This window comes from Lissotriton vulgaris, chromosome 4_1 (assembly GCF_964263255.1).
Source record: "Lissotriton vulgaris chromosome 4_1, aLisVul1.2, whole genome shotgun sequence".
NCBI lineage: Eukaryota > Metazoa > Chordata > Amphibia > Caudata > Salamandridae > Lissotriton > Lissotriton vulgaris.
In genome coordinates, this window is record NC_141691.1 from 538,173,075 (window position 1) to 538,190,557 (window position 17,483).

Below are 17,483 nucleotides of genomic sequence, written 5' to 3' on the forward strand. Positions count from 1 at the left end.
ATTGTGAAATAAAACATTTCTCATGCTGATTTTCAACAGTCGATCTGCAATCATGAAATATAAGCTTTTGCTTGGAGGCCTCAAAGGTACTGATCTAATTTTCTTTTTTTGAATTATTCACAGATCGTATGATATGCTTTGTACAAATCAACTAAGCTGTTAGATCAAAATTGATTAAAAAGTGACTATCTCAATTTCAGGACATATAGAAGAGGAAGGAGAAGAAGCTCATGTTTCAAATGCGGAGAGGCAACAACTGTTCTTTATTTTCACCTCTATTAATTATACATATTTTTATAATGTATATATTTATATTTTCCGATAAAAATACATAGACATATAGCGATATATAGGGAGATACATATATATAAGTTGATACGTACAAGTTTATAAGTAAATGAGATGTTTTTCCAATTAATACTTCTAAGAACTGAATGGAAAAAAAATCGTAAAGTTTAGATAAGTCCCACTGAGCTTTGTACTTAGATCCCTGTTTTCAGAGTCCAGATTGACAAGCATAACACCATCAACCCACCTGTACCAGGTTGAGCTTTCCATTTTGGCAGAAGAGATTGCATTCATGGGGGAATCTTATCTTTTATTGCAAAATCTTATCTCACATAAAAAGTACTGTTCAACAGAGTCATAGCGTTACTTGAGTCCTTTGTGCAACATCCTTCCCTAACATAGTTCAATAGGCAAAAGTTGAACAGAATAGAAAAGTTATGTAATTCTGTTTGTCTTTGACTGTAGAAAATAAAAAATGTGAAATGTCCACATTGCTGCAGCAATTTGCTCCCCTGTCACATGGGAGGTTCCATGGTGTAATGGTTAGCACTTTGGACTTTGAATCTAAGGATCCGAGTTCAAATCTTGGTGGGACCACTTTCGTGACTTATGACCAAATCTTTTTCTGTCAAATGTATTCATAAATATCATAAATCTAACACGGGTAGAGTGAAACATTAATTTATTGATTGTATTTTTAAAGTCTATTTGATGTGAGCAAATGATAGAACTTTTAGAAAACATGGAAATAAAATGGCTCAAAATAATGAGACATTTTGTGAGCTGACTCTGTTTTCTCAACTCATCACAAGAAGCTGATGCAAGATATTACTTGTTTAAATCGTACTGTTATTGATAAGGGGAACAAGGAACTTTTTAAATTGAAAGCCTTCATTAAAAGAAAACTTGAGGAATCAAATTGTGTATTTTGGGGACAGAAGAGATGAACTTTTAAATAACAATCTTGAAATTAAGACACACAGATATTTACACTCTGTTTTTCTAAAGTAGATCCATAACCACAAAGTAGAATCTTTCGAAAGACATGTCAAATGTATTAATCTGAATTCCTCTTTCAAAGAAATTCACAATTAAATGCACTGTGTAAGTTAAGAATGTTGTCAGATAAGAAATCAGCAAAATTAACTATCTTATTACTGATCATAAAGATGAGAAAGGAAAAGAACCTCTTGCATAAATTGTGGATGGGAAAGAACAGTTTTTAGTTTTCAGCTTCAGTACTTATGTTTATGAATAATTCATTTCTTTATATTGTATTATCGCTATCTAGATGGATATAGCCATCTGTACATAGATACATACTTATACGTTGATAAGTTTCAGTATAAAACTTTGACGTTATGTTTTTCCAAGTCCAAATTCTAAGAAATTAGTGAAATATTAAATCTCAAAATTCAAGTAGGTCCCACCGAGATTTGAACTCGGATCGCTGGATTCAGAGTCCAGAGTGCTAACCATTACACCATGGAACCCTGCCATACATGAGGGATTTTTCCATTGAGACAAAAGAGAGCGCATCAGTGCAGGGGCTTTTCTTACATTGATGAAAAGATAACTCAGTTGAATGCTCATAGTGTAAAGAGCTACAATGTGATTTGATTCTTTTCAGCTACATTCTCCATAACAGTGTTAAATGTGCAAACGTTTATCAGGACATGCAATTTACAAAATAATGATCATATTTGACTGAAGAATATTAAAACATTCTACATTTCCAAACTACTACATCCATTTCTCTGTCTCTCACATGGGTGGCTCCAAAGAGCAACGGTTGGCACTTTGGACTTTGCATGCAAAGGTACCAGTCCAATTCTTTGAGGTACTATTTTACTAATCTCAACCTTTTATATTTCTGTCATCTTTTGTTATTGATAGCTCCAATCCAATACCAGTAGGTTGAACGAGACAAATGTTGACTCCTTTCAAAATGTCCAACAGCTTGAACAAGTTACAGAAATACGAACTTTATAATACTTTTACATCAGATTCCTACACAAAATAGTGCGACATTACAAAATCCTATCCTGTTTTTCTCAAATGCATTTCAGAGGGCTGATTCCCAGCATTCCTTTTTGAAGATTTCTACACTATTGATAAGGCGAATATAGCACATTTTGAAAGAGATGTGTTCTTAAATCAAACCTAGAGAACCACAATGACGGTATCATTCAGATAGTACAAATGTTTTTTGTATATTAGTATGGAAATTGTGAAATAAAACATTTCTCATGCTGATTTTCAACAGTCGATCTGCAATCATGAAATATAAGCTTTTGCTTGGAGGCCTCAAAGGTACTGATCTAATTTTCTTTTTTAGAATTATTCACAGATCGTATGATATGCTTTGTACAAATCAACTATGCTGTTAGATCAAAATTGATTAAAAAGTGACTATCTCAATTTCAGGACATATAGAAGAGGAAGGAGAAGAAGCTCATGTTTCAAATGCGGAGAGGCAACAACTGTTCTTTATTTTCACCTCTATTAATTATACATATTTTTATAATGTATATATTTATATTTTCCGATAAAAATACATAGACATATAGCGATATATAGGGAGATACATACATATAAGTTGATACGTACAAGTTTATAAGTAAATGAGATGTTTTTCCAATTAATACTTCTAAGAACTGAATGGAAAAAAAATCGTAAAGTTTAGATAAGTCCCACTGAGCTTTGTACTTAGATCCCTGTTTTCAGAGTCCAGATTGACAAGCATAACACCATCAACCCACCTGTACCAGGTTGAGCTTTCCATTTTGGCAGAAGAGATTGCATTCACGGGGGAATCTTATCTTTTAATGCAAAATCTTATCTCACATAAAAAGTACTGTTCAACAGAGTCATAGCGTTACTTGAGTCCTTTGTGCAACATCCTTCCCTAACATAGTTCAATAGGCAAAAGTTGAACAGAATAGAAAAGTTATGTAATTCTGTTTGTCTTTGACTGTAGAAAATAAAAAATGTGAAATGTCCACATTGCTGCAGCAATTTGCTCCCCTGTCACATGGGAGGTTCCATGGTGTAATGGTTAGCACTTTGGACTTTGAATCCAAGGATCGGAGTTCAAATCTCGGTGGGACCACTTTCGTGACTTATGACCAAATCTTTTTCTGTCAAGTGTATTCATAAATATCATAAATCTAACACGGGTAGAGTGAAACATTAATTTATTGATTGTATTTTTAAAGTCTATTTGATGTGAGCAAATGATAGAACTTTTAGAAAACATGGAAATAAAATGGCTCAAAATAATGAGACATTTTGTGAGCTGACTCTGTTTTCTCAACTCATCACAAGAAGCTGATGCAAGATATTACTTGTTTAAATCTTACTGTTATTGATAAGGGGAACAAGGAACTTTTTAAATTGGAAAGCCTTCATTAAAAGAAAACTTGAGGAATCAAATTGTGTATTTTGGGGACAGAAGAGATGAACTTTTAAATAACAATCTTGAAATTAAGACACACAGATATTTACACTCTGTTTTTCTAAAGTAGATCCATAACCACAAAGTAGAATCTTTCGAAAGACATGTCAAATGTATTAATCTGAATTCCTCTTTCAAAGAAATTCACAATTAAATGCACTGTGTAAGTTAAGAATGTTGTCAGATAAGAAATCAGCAAAATTAACTATCTTATTACTGATCATGAAGATGAGAAAGGAAAAGAACCTCTTGCATAAATTGTGGATGGGAAAGAACAGTTTTTAGTTTTCAGCTTCAGTACTTATGTTTATGAATAATTCATTTCTTTATATTGTATTATCGCTATCTAGATGGATATAGCCATCTGTACATAGATACATACTTATACGTTGATAAGTTTCAGTATAAAACTTTGACGTTATGTTTTTCCAAGTCCAAATTCTAAGAAATTAGTGAAATATTAAATCTCATAATTCAAGCAGGTCCCACCGAGATTTGAACTCGGATCACTGGATTCAGAGTCCAGAGTGCTAACCATTACACCATGGAACCCTGCCATGCATGAAGGATTTTTCCATTGAGACAAAAGAGAGCGCATCAGTGCAGGGGCTTTTCTTACATTGATGAAAAGATAACTCAGTTGAATGCTCATAGTGTAAAGAGCTACAATGTGATTTGATTCTTTTCAGCTACATTCTCCATAACAGTGTTAAATGTGCAAACGTTTATCAGGACATGCAATTTACAAAATAATGATCATATTTGACTGAAGAATATTAAAACATTCTACATTTCCAAACTACTACATCCATTTCGCTGTCTCTCACATGGGTGGCTCCAAAGAGCAACGGTTGGCACTTTGGACTTTGCATGCAAAGGTACCAGTCCAATTCTTTGAGGTACTATTGTACTAATCTCAACCTTTTACATTTCTGTCATCTTTTGTTATTGATAGTTCCAATCCAATACCAGTAGGTTGAACGAGACAAATGTTGACTCCTTTCAAAATGTCCAACAGCTTGAACAAGTTACAGAAATACGAACTTTATAATACTTTTACATCAGATTCCTACACAAAATAGTGCGACATTACAAAATCCTATCCTGTTTTTCTCAAATGCATTTCAGAGGGCTGATTCCCAGCATTCCTTTTTGAAGATTTCTACACTATTGATAAGGCGAATATAGCACATTTTGAAAGAGATGTGTTCTTAAATCAAACCTAGAGAACCACAATGACGGTATCATTCAGATAGTACAAATGTTTTTTGTATATTAGTATGGAAATTGTGAAATAAAACATTTCTCATGCTGATTTTCAACAGTCGATCTGCAATCATGAAATATAAGCTTTTGCTTGGAGGCCTCAAAGGTACTGATCTAATTTTCTTTTTTTGAATTATTCACAGATCGTATGATATGCTTTGTACAAATCAACTAAGCTGTTAGATCAAAATTGATTAAAAAGTGACTATCTCAATTTCAGGACATATAGAAGAGGAAGGAGAAGAAGCTCATGTTTCAAATGCGGAGAGGCAACAACTGTTCTTTATTTTCACCTCTATTAATTATACATATTTTTATAATGTATATATTTATATTTTCCGATAAAAATACATAGACATATAGCGATATATAGGGAGATACATACATATAAGTTGATACGTACAAGTTTATAAGTAAATGAGATGTTTTTCCAATTAATACTTCTAAGAACTGAATGGAAAAAAATCGTAAAGTTTAGATAAGTCCCACTGAGCTTTGTACTTAGATCCCTGTTTTCAGAGTCCAGATTGACAAGCATAACACCATCAACCCACCTGTACCAGGTTGAGCTTTCCATTTTGGCAGAAGAGATTGCATTCATGGGGGAATCTTATCTTTTATTGCAAAATCTTATCTCACATAAAAAGTACTGTTCAACAGAGTCATAGCGTTACTTGAGTCCTTTGTGCAACATCCTTCCCTAACATAGTTCAATAGGCAAAAGTTGAACAGAATAGAAAAGTTATGTAATTCTGTTTGTCTTTGACTGTAGAAAATAAAAAATGTGAAATGTCCACATTGCTGCAGCAATTTGTTCCCCTGTCACATGGGAGGTTCCATGGTGTAATGGTTAGCACTTTGGACTTTGAATCTAAGGATCCGAGTTCAAATCTCGGTGGGACCACTTTTGTGACTTATGACCAAATCTTTTTCTGTCAAATGTATTCATAAATATCATAAATCTAACACGGGTAGAGTGAAACATTAATTTATTGATTGTATTTTTAAAGTCTATTTGATGTGAGCAAATGATAGAACTTTTAGAAAACATGGAAATAAAATGGCTCAAAATAATGAGACATTTTGTGAGCTGACTCTGTTTTCTCAACTCATCACAAGAAGCTGATGCAAGATATTACTTGTTTAAATCGTACTGTTATTGATAAGGGGAACAAGGAACTTTTTAAATTGAAAGCCTTCATTAAAAGAAAACTTGAGGAATCAAATTGTGTATTTTGGGGACAGAAGAGATGAACTTTTAAATAACAATCTTGAAATTAAGACACACAGATATTTACACTCTGTTTTTCTAAAGTAGATCCATAACCACAAAGTAGAATCTTTCGAAAGACATGTCAAATGTATTAATCTGAATTCCTCTTTCAAAGAAATTCACAATTAAATGCACTGTGTAAGTTAAGAATGTTGTCAGATAAGAAATCAGCAAAATTAACTATCTTATTACTGATCATAAAGATGAGAAAGGAAAAGAACCTCTTGCATAAATTGTGGATGGGAAAGAACAGTTTTTAGTTTTCAGCTTCAGTACTTATGTTTATGAATAATTCATTTCTTTATATTGTATTATCGCTATCTAGATGGATATAGCCATCTGTACATAGATACATACTTATACGTTGATAAGTTTCAGTATAAAACTTTGACGTTATGTTTTTCCAAGTCCAAATTCTAAGAAATTAGTGAAATATTAAATCTCATAATTCAAGCAGGTCCCACCGAGATTTGAACTCGGATCACTGGATTCAGAGTCCAGAGTGCTAACCATTACACCATGGAACCCTGCCATGCATGAAGGATTTTTCCATTGAGACAAAAGAGAGCGCATCAGTGCAGGGGCTTTTCTTACATTGATGAAAAGATAACTCAGTTGAATGCTCATAGTGTAAAGAGCTACAATGTGATTTGATTCTTTTCAGCTACATTCTCCATAACAGTGTTAAATGTGCAAACGTTTATCAGGACATGCAATTTACAAAATAATGATCATATTTGACTGAAGAATATTAAAACATTCTACATTTCCAAACTACTACATCCATTTCGCTGTCTCTCACATGGGTGGCTCCAAAGAGCAACGGTTGGCACTTTGGACTTTGCATGCAAAGGTACCAGTCCAATTCTTTGAGGTACTATTTTACTAATCTCAACCTTTTACATTTCTGTCATCTTTTGTTATTGATAGTTCCAATCCAATACCAGTAGGTTGAACGAGACAAATGTTGACTCCTTTCAAAATGTCCAACAGCTTGAACAAGTTACAGAAATACGAACTTTATAATACTTTTACATCAGATTCCTACACAAAATAGTGCGACATTACAAAATCCTATCCTGTTTTTCTCAAATGCATTTCAGAGGGCTGATTCCCAGCATTCCTTTTTGAAGATTTCTACACTATTGATAAGGCGAATATAGCACATTTTGAAAGAGATGTGTTCTTAAATCAAACCTAGAGAACCACAATGACGGTATCATTCAGATAGTACAAATGTTTTTTGTATATTAGTATGGAAATTGTGAAATAAAACATTTCTCATGCTGATTTTCAACAGTCGATCTGCAATCATGAAATATAAGCTTTTGCTTGGAGGCCTCAAAGGTACTGATCTAATTTTCTTTTTTAGAATTATTCACAGATCGTATGATATGCTTTGTACAAATCAACTATGCTGTTAGATCAAAATTGATTAAAAAGTGACTATCTCAATTTCAGGACATATAGAAGAGGAAGGAGAAGAAGCTCATGTTTCAAATGCGGAGAGGCAACAACTGTTCTTTATTTTCACCTCTATTAATTATACATATTTTTATAATGTATATATTTATATTTTCCGATAAAAATACATAGACATATAGCGATATATAGGGAGATACATACATATAAGTTGATACGTACAAGTTTATAAGTAAATGAGATGTTTTTCCAATTAATACTTCTAAGAACTGAATGGAAAAAAAATCGTAAAGTTTAGATAAGTCCCACTGAGCTTTGTACTTAGATCCCTGTTTTCAGAGTCCAGATTGACAAGCATAACACCATCAACCCACCTGTACCAGGTTGAGCTTTCCATTTTGGCAGAAGAGATTGCATTCACGGGGGAATCTTATCTTTTATTGCAAAATCGTATCTCACATAAAAAGTACTGTTCAACAGAGTCATAGCGTTACTTGAGTCCTTTGTGCAACATCCTTCCCTAACATAGTTCAATAGGCAAAAGTTGAACAGAATAGAAAAGTTATGTAATTCTGTTTGTCTTTGACTGTAGAAAATAAAAAATTTGAAATGTCCACATTGCTGCAGCAATTTGCTCCCCTGTCACATGGGAGGTTCCATGGTGTAATGGTTAGCACTTTGGACTTTGAATCCAAGGATCCGAGTTCAAATCTCGGTGGGACCACTTTCATGACTTATGACCAAATCTTTTTCTGTCAAGTGTATTCATAAATATCATAAATCTAACACGGGTAGAGTGAAACATTAATTTATTGATTGTATTTTTAAAGTCTATTTGATGTGAGCAAATGATAGAACTTTTAGAAAACCTGGAAATAAAATGGCTCAAAATAATGAGACATTTTGTGAGCTGACTCTGTTTTCTCAACTCATCACAAGAGGCTGATGCAAGATATTACTTGTTTAAATCTTACTGTTATTGATAAGGGGAACAAGGAACTTTTTTAATTGGAAAGCCTTCATTAAAAGAAAACTTGAGGAATCTAATTGTGTATTTTGGGGACAGAAGAGATGAACTTTTAAATAACAATCTTGAAATTAAGACACACAGATATTTACACTCTGTTTTTCTAAAGTAGATCCATAACCACAAAGTAGAATCTTTCGAAAGACATGTCAAATGTATTAATCTAAATTCCTCTTTCAAAGAAATTCACAATTAAATGCACTGTGTAAGTTAAGAATGTTGTCAGATAAGAAATCAGCAAAATTAACTATCTTATTACTGATCATAAAGATGAGAAAGGAAAAGAACCTCTTGCTTAAATTGTGGATGGGAAAGAACAGTTTTTAGTTTTCAGCTTCAGTACTTATGTTTATGAATTTTTCATTTCTTTATATTGTATTATCGCTATCTAGATGGATATAGCCATCTGTACATAGATACATACTTATACGTTGATAAGTTACAGTATAAAACTTTGACGTTATGTTTTTCCAAGTCCAAATTCTAAGAAATTAGTGAAATATTAAATCTCAAAATTCAAGTAGGTCCCACCGAGATTTGAACTCGGATCGCTGGATTCAGAGTCCAGAGTGCTAACCATTACACCATGGAACCCTGCCATACATGAGGGATTTTTCCATTGAGACAAAAGAGAGCGCATCAGTGCAGGGGCTTTTCTTACATTGATGAAAAGATAACTCAGTTGAATGCTCATAGTGTAAAGAGCTACAATGTGATTTGATTCTTTTCAGCTACATTCTCCATAACAGTGTTAAATGTGCAAACGTTTATCAGGACATGCAATTTACAAAATAATGATCATATTTGACTGAAGAATATTAAAACATTCTACATTTCCAAACTACTACATCCATTTCTCTGTCTCTCACATGGGTGGCTCCAAAGAGCAACGGTTGGCACTTTGGACTTTGCATGCAAAGGTACCAGTCCAATTCTTTGAGGTACTATTTTACTAATCTCAACCTTTTATATTTCTGTCATCTTTTGTTATTGATAGCTCCAATCCAATACCAGTAGGTTGAACGAGACAAATGTTGACTCCTTTCAAAATGTCCAACAGCTTGAACAAGTTACAGAAATACGAACTTTATAATACTTTTACATCAGATTCCTACACAAAATAGTGCGACATTACAAAATCCTATCCTGTTTTTCTCAAATGCATTTCAGAGGGCTGATTCCCAGCATTCCTTTTTGAAGATTTCTACACTATTGATAAGGCGAATATAGCACATTTTGAAAGAGATGTGTTCTTAAATCAAACCTAGAGAACCACAATGACGGTATCATTCAGATAGTACAAATGTTTTTTGTATATTAGTATGGAAATTGTGAAATAAAACATTTCTCATGCTGATTTTCAACAGTCGATCTGCAATCATGAAATATAAGCTTTTGCTTGGAGGCCTCAAAGGTACTGATCTAATTTTCTTTTTTAGAATTATTCACAGATCGTATGATATGCTTTGTACAAATCAACTATGCTGTTAGATCAAAATTGATTAAAAAGTGACTATCTCAATTTCAGGACATATAGAAGAGGAAGGAGAAGAAGCTCATGTTTCAAATGCGGAGAGGCAACAACTGTTCTTTATTTTCACCTCTATTAATTATACATATTTTTATAATGTATATATTTATATTTTCCGATAAAAATACATAGACATATAGCGATATATAGGGAGATACATACATATAAGTTGATACGTACAAGTTTATAAGTAAATGAGATGTTTTTCCAATTAATACTTCTAAGAACTGAATGGAAAAAAAATCGTAAAGTTTAGATAAGTCCCACTGAGCTTTGTACTTAGATCCCTGTTTTCAGAGTCCAGATTGACAAGCATAACACCATCAACCCACCTGTACCAGGTTGAGCTTTCCATTTTGGCAGAAGAGATTGCATTCACGGGGGAATCTTATCTTTTAATGCAAAATCTTATCTCACATAAAAAGTACTGTTCAACAGAGTCATAGCGTTACTTGAGTCCTTTGTGCAACATCCTTCCCTAACATAGTTCAATAGGCAAAAGTTGAACAGAATAGAAAAGTTATGTAATTCTGTTTGTCTTTGACTGTAGAAAATAAAAAATGTGAAATGTCCACATTGCTGCAGCAATTTGCTCCCCTGTCACATGGGAGGTTCCATGGTGTAATGGTTAGCACTTTGGACTTTGAATCCAAGGATCGGAGTTCAAATCTCGGTGGGACCACTTTCGTGACTTATGACCAAATCTTTTTCTGTCAAGTGTATTCATAAATATCATAAATCTAACACGGGTAGAGTGAAACATTAATTTATTGATTGTATTTTTAAAGTCTATTTGATGTGAGCAAATGATAGAACTTTTAGAAAACATGGAAATAAAATGGCTCAAAATAATGAGACATTTTGTGAGCTGACTCTGTTTTCTCAACTCATCACAAGAAGCTGATGCAAGATATTACTTGTTTAAATCTTACTGTTATTGATAAGGGGAACAAGGAACTTTTTAAATTGGAAAGCCTTCATTAAAAGAAAACTTGAGGAATCAAATTGTGTATTTTGGGGACAGAAGAGATGAACTTTTAAATAACAATCTTGAAATTAAGACACACAGATATTTACACTCTGTTTTTCTAAAGTAGATCCATAACCACAAAGTAGAATCTTTCGAAAGACATGTCAAATGTATTAATCTGAATTCCTCTTTCAAAGAAATTCACAATTAAATGCACTGTGTAAGTTAAGAATGTTGTCAGATAAGAAATCAGCAAAATTAACTATCTTATTACTGATCATGAAGATGAGAAAGGAAAAGAACCTCTTGCATAAATTGTGGATGGGAAAGAACAGTTTTTAGTTTTCAGCTTCAGTACTTATGTTTATGAATAATTCATTTCTTTATATTGTATTATCGCTATCTAGATGGATATAGCCATCTGTACATAGATACATACTTATACGTTGATAAGTTTCAGTATAAAACTTTGACGTTATGTTTTTCCAAGTCCAAATTCTAAGAAATTAGTGAAATATTAAATCTCATAATTCAAGCAGGTCCCACCGAGATTTGAACTCGGATCACTGGATTCAGAGTCCAGAGTGCTAACCATTACACCATGGAACCCTGCCATGCATGAAGGATTTTTCCATTGAGACAAAAGAGAGCGCATCAGTGCAGGGGCTTTTCTTACATTGATGAAAAGATAACTCAGTTGAATGCTCATAGTGTAAAGAGCTACAATGTGATTTGATTCTTTTCAGCTACATTCTCCATAACAGTGTTAAATGTGCAAACGTTTATCAGGACATGCAATTTACAAAATAATGATCATATTTGACTGAAGAATATTAAAACATTCTACATTTCCAAACTACTACATCCATTTCGCTGTCTCTCACATGGGTGGCTCCAAAGAGCAACGGTTGGCACTTTGGACTTTGCATGCAAAGGTACCAGTCCAATTCTTTGAGGTACTATTTTACTAATCTCAACCTTTTACATTTCTGTCATCTTTTGTTATTGATAGTTCCAATCCAATACCAGTAGGTTGAACGAGACAAATGTTGACTCCTTTCAAAATGTCCAACAGCTTGAACAAGTTACAGAAATACGAACTTTATAATACTTTTACATCAGATTCCTACACAAAATAGTGCGACATTACAAAATCCTATCCTGTTTTTCTCAAATGCATTTCAGAGGGCTGATTCCCAGCATTCCTTTTTGAAGATTTCTACACTATTGATAAGGCGAATATAGCACATTTTGAAAGAGATGTGTTCTTAAATCAAACCTAGAGAACCACAATGACGGTATCATTCAGATAGTACAAATGTTTTTTGTATATTAGTATGGAAATTGTGAAATAAAACATTTCTCATGCTGATTTTCAACAGTCGATCTGCAATCATGAAATATAAGCTTTTGCTTGGAGGCCTCAAAGGTACTGATCTAATTTTCTTTTTTTGAATTATTCACAGATCGTATGATATGCTTTGTACAAATCAACTAAGCTGTTAGATCAAAATTGATTAAAAAGTGACTATCTCAATTTCAGGACATATAGAAGAGGAAGGAGAAGAAGCTCATGTTTCAAATGCGGAGAGGCAACAACTGTTCTTTATTTTCACCTCTATTAATTATACATATTTTTATAATGTATATATTTATATTTTCCGATAAAAATACATAGACATATAGCGATATATAGGGAGATACATATATATAAGTTGATACGTACAAGTTTATAAGTAAATGAGATGTTTTTCCAATTAATACTTCTAAGAACTGAATGGAAAAAAAATCGTAAAGTTTAGATAAGTCCCACTGAGCTTTGTACTTAGATCCCTGTTTTCAGAGTCCAGATTGACAAGCATAACACCATCAACCCACCTGTACCAGGTTGAGCTTTCCATTTTGGCAGAAGAGATTGCATTCATGGGGGAATCTTATCTTTTATTGCAAAATCTTATCTCACATAAAAAGTACTGTTCAACAGAGTCATAGCGTTACTTGAGTCCTTTGTGCAACATCCTTCCCTAACATAGTTCAATAGGCAAAAGTTGAACAGAATAGAAAAGTTATGTAATTCTGTTTGTCTTTGACTGTAGAAAATAAAAAATGTGAAATGTCCACATTGCTGCAGCAATTTGCTCCCCTGTCACATGGGAGGTTCCATGGTGTAATGGTTAGCACTTTGGACTTTGAATCTAAGGATCCGAGTTCAAATCTTGGTGGGACCACTTTCGTGACTTATGACCAAATCTTTTTCTGTCAAATGTATTCATAAATATCATAAATCTAACACGGGTAGAGTGAAACATTAATTTATTGATTGTATTTTTAAAGTCTATTTGATGTGAGCAAATGATAGAACTTTTAGAAAACATGGAAATAAAATGGCTCAAAATAATGAGACATTTTGTGAGCTGACTCTGTTTTCTCAACTCATCACAAGAAGCTGATGCAAGATATTACTTGTTTAAATCGTACTGTTATTGATAAGGGGAACAAGGAACTTTTTAAATTGAAAGCCTTCATTAAAAGAAAACTTGAGGAATCAAATTGTGTATTTTGGGGACAGAAGAGATGAACTTTTAAATAACAATCTTGAAATTAAGACACACAGATATTTACACTCTGTTTTTCTAAAGTAGATCCATAACCACAAAGTAGAATCTTTCGAAAGACATGTCAAATGTATTAATCTGAATTCCTCTTTCAAAGAAATTCACAATTAAATGCACTGTGTAAGTTAAGAATGTTGTCAGATAAGAAATCAGCAAAATTAACTATCTTATTACTGATCATAAAGATGAGAAAGGAAAAGAACCTCTTGCATAAATTGTGGATGGGAAAGAACAGTTTTTAGTTTTCAGCTTCAGTACTTATGTTTATGAATAATTCATTTCTTTATATTGTATTATCGCTATCTAGATGGATATAGCCATCTGTACATAGATACATACTTATACGTTGATAAGTTTCAGTATAAAACTTTGACGTTATGTTTTTCCAAGTCCAAATTCTAAGAAATTAGTGAAATATTAAATCTCAAAATTCAAGTAGGTCCCACCGAGATTTGAACTCGGATCGCTGGATTCAGAGTCCAGAGTGCTAACCATTACACCATGGAACCCTGCCATACATGAGGGATTTTTCCATTGAGACAAAAGAGAGCGCATCAGTGCAGGGGCTTTTCTTACATTGATGAAAAGATAACTCAGTTGAATGCTCATAGTGTAAAGAGCTACAATGTGATTTGATTCTTTTCAGCTACATTCTCCATAACAGTGTTAAATGTGCAAACGTTTATCAGGACATGCAATTTACAAAATAATGATCATATTTGACTGAAGAATATTAAAACATTCTACATTTCCAAACTACTACATCCATTTCTCTGTCTCTCACATGGGTGGCTCCAAAGAGCAACGGTTGGCACTTTGGACTTTGCATGCAAAGGTACCAGTCCAATTCTTTGAGGTACTATTTTACTAATCTCAACCTTTTATATTTCTGTCATCTTTTGTTATTGATAGCTCCAATCCAATACCAGTAGGTTGAACGAGACAAATGTTGACTCCTTTCAAAATGTCCAACAGCTTGAACAAGTTACAGAAATACGAACTTTATAATACTTTTACATCAGATTCCTACACAAAATAGTGCGACATTACAAAATCCTATCCTGTTTTTCTCAAATGCATTTCAGAGGGCTGATTCCCAGCATTCCTTTTTGAAGATTTCTACACTATTGATAAGGCGAATATAGCACATTTTGAAAGAGATGTGTTCTTAAATCAAACCTAGAGAACCACAATGACGGTATCATTCAGATAGTACAAATGTTTTTTGTATATTAGTATGGAAATTGTGAAATAAAACATTTCTCATGCTGATTTTCAACAGTCGATCTGCAATCATGAAATATAAGCTTTTGCTTGGAGGCCTCAAAGGTACTGATCTAATTTTCTTTTTTAGAATTATTCACAGATCGTATGATATGCTTTGTACAAATCAACTATGCTGTTAGATCAAAATTGATTAAAAAGTGACTATCTCAATTTCAGGACATATAGAAGAGGAAGGAGAAGAAGCTCATGTTTCAAATGCGGAGAGGCAACAACTGTTCTTTATTTTCACCTCTATTAATTATACATATTTTTATAATGTATATATTTATATTTTCCGATAAAAATACATAGACATATAGCGATATATAGGGAGATACATACATATAAGTTGATACGTACAAGTTTATAAGTAAATGAGATGTTTTTCCAATTAATACTTCTAAGAACTGAATGGAAAAAAAATCGTAAAGTTTAGATAAGTCCCACTGAGCTTTGTACTTAGATCCCTGTTTTCAGAGTCCAGATTGACAAGCATAACACCATCAACCCACCTGTACCAGGTTGAGCTTTCCATTTTGGCAGAAGAGATTGCATTCACGGGGGAATCTTATCTTTTAATGCAAAATCTTATCTCACATAAAAAGTACTGTTCAACAGAGTCATAGCGTTACTTGAGTCCTTTGTGCAACATCCTTCCCTAACATAGTTCAATAGGCAAAAGTTGAACAGAATAGAAAAGTTATGTAATTCTGTTTGTCTTTGACTGTAGAAAATAAAAAATGTGAAATGTCCACATTGCTGCAGCAATTTGCTCCCCTGTCACATGGGAGGTTCCATGGTGTAATGGTTAGCACTTTGGACTTTGAATCCAAGGATCGGAGTTCAAATCTCGGTGGGACCACTTTCGTGACTTATGACCAAATCTTTTTCTGTCAAGTGTATTCATAAATATCATAAATCTAACACGGGTAGAGTGAAACATTAATTTATTGATTGTATTTTTAAAGTCTATTTGATGTGAGCAAATGATAGAACTTTTAGAAAACATGGAAATAAAATGGCTCAAAATAATGAGACATTTTGTGAGCTGACTCTGTTTTCTCAACTCATCACAAGAAGCTGATGCAAGATATTACTTGTTTAAATCTTACTGTTATTGATAAGGGGAACAAGGAACTTTTTAAATTGGAAAGCCTTCATTAAAAGAAAACTTGAGGAATCAAATTGTGTATTTTGGGGACAGAAGAGATGAACTTTTAAATAACAATCTTGAAATTAAGACACACAGATATTTACACTCTGTTTTTCTAAAGTAGATCCATAACCACAAAGTAGAATCTTTCGAAAGACATGTCAAATGTATTAATCTGAATTCCTCTTTCAAAGAAATTCACAATTAAATGCACTGTGTAAGTTAAGAATGTTGTCAGATAAGAAATCAGCAAAATTAACTATCTTATTACTGATCATGAAGATGAGAAAGGAAAAGAACCTCTTGCATAAATTGTGGATGGGAAAGAACAGTTTTTAGTTTTCAGCTTCAGTACTTATGTTTATGAATAATTCATTTCTTTATATTGTATTATCGCTATCTAGATGGATATAGCCATCTGTACATAGATACATACTTATACGTTGATAAGTTTCAGTATAAAACTTTGACGTTATGTTTTTCCAAGTCCAAATTCTAAGAAATTAGTGAAATATTAAATCTCATAATTCAAGCAGGTCCCACCGAGATTTGAACTCGGATCACTGGATTCAGAGTCCAGAGTGCTAACCATTACACCATGGAACCCTGCCATGCATGAAGGATTTTTCCATTGAGACAAAAGAGAGCGCATCAGTGCAGGGGCTTTTCTTACATTGATGAAAAGATAACTCAGTTGAATGCTCATAGTGTAAAGAGCTACAATGTGATTTGATTCTTTTCAGCTACATTCTCCATAACAGTGTTAAATGTGCAAACGTTTATCAGGACATGCAATTTACAAAATAATGATCATATTTGACTGAAGAATATTAAAACATTCTACATTTCCAAACTACTACATCCATTTCGCTGTCTCTCACATGGGTGGCTCCAAAGAGCAACGGTTGGCACTTTGGACTTTGCATGCAAAGGTACCAGTCCAATTCTTTGAGGTACTATTGTACTAATCTCAACCTTTTACATTTCTGTCATCTTTTGTTATTGATAGTTCCAATCCAATACCAGTAGGTTGAACGAGACAAATGTTGACTCCTTTCAAAATGTCCAACAGCTTGAACAAGTTACAGAAATACGAACTTTATAATACTTTTACATCAGATTCCTACACAAAATAGTGCGACATTACAAAATCCTATCCTGTTTTTCTCAAATGCATTTCAGAGGGCTGATTCCCAGCATTCCTTTTTGAAGATT

At 33.3% G+C, this 17,483-nt stretch overlaps 9 non-coding genes across 9 annotated transcripts; 2 read left to right on the forward strand and 7 right to left on the reverse strand.

Moving 5' to 3' along the window:
- Positions 1 to 1,709: 1,709 nt before the first annotated feature.
- Positions 1,710 to 1,781, reverse strand: TRNAQ-CUG (transfer RNA glutamine (anticodon CUG)). Its single transcript has one exon. It is a non-coding gene; the product is annotated as a tRNA-Gln (tRNA).
- Positions 1,782 to 4,225: 2,444 nt separating this feature from the next.
- TRNAQ-CUG (transfer RNA glutamine (anticodon CUG)) lies at positions 4,226 to 4,297 on the reverse strand. Its single transcript has one exon. It is a non-coding gene; the product is annotated as a tRNA-Gln (tRNA).
- Positions 4,298 to 5,843: 1,546 nt separating this feature from the next.
- Positions 5,844 to 5,915, forward strand: TRNAQ-UUG (transfer RNA glutamine (anticodon UUG)). Its single transcript has one exon. It is a non-coding gene; the product is annotated as a tRNA-Gln (tRNA).
- Positions 5,916 to 6,739: 824 nt separating this feature from the next.
- On the reverse strand, positions 6,740 to 6,811 carry TRNAQ-CUG (transfer RNA glutamine (anticodon CUG)). Its single transcript has one exon. It is a non-coding gene; the product is annotated as a tRNA-Gln (tRNA).
- A 1,547-nt stretch (positions 6,812 to 8,358) lies between these two features.
- TRNAQ-UUG (transfer RNA glutamine (anticodon UUG)) lies at positions 8,359 to 8,430 on the forward strand. Its single transcript has one exon. It is a non-coding gene; the product is annotated as a tRNA-Gln (tRNA).
- Positions 8,431 to 9,255: 825 nt separating this feature from the next.
- Positions 9,256 to 9,327, reverse strand: TRNAQ-CUG (transfer RNA glutamine (anticodon CUG)). Its single transcript has one exon. It is a non-coding gene; the product is annotated as a tRNA-Gln (tRNA).
- A 2,444-nt stretch (positions 9,328 to 11,771) lies between these two features.
- TRNAQ-CUG (transfer RNA glutamine (anticodon CUG)) lies at positions 11,772 to 11,843 on the reverse strand. The gene has a single exon. It is a non-coding gene; the product is annotated as a tRNA-Gln (tRNA).
- A 2,443-nt stretch (positions 11,844 to 14,286) lies between these two features.
- On the reverse strand, positions 14,287 to 14,358 carry TRNAQ-CUG (transfer RNA glutamine (anticodon CUG)). The gene has a single exon. It is a non-coding gene; the product is annotated as a tRNA-Gln (tRNA).
- A 2,444-nt stretch (positions 14,359 to 16,802) lies between these two features.
- TRNAQ-CUG (transfer RNA glutamine (anticodon CUG)) lies at positions 16,803 to 16,874 on the reverse strand. The gene has a single exon. It is a non-coding gene; the product is annotated as a tRNA-Gln (tRNA).
- Between the last annotated feature and the right edge of the window lie 609 nt (positions 16,875 to 17,483).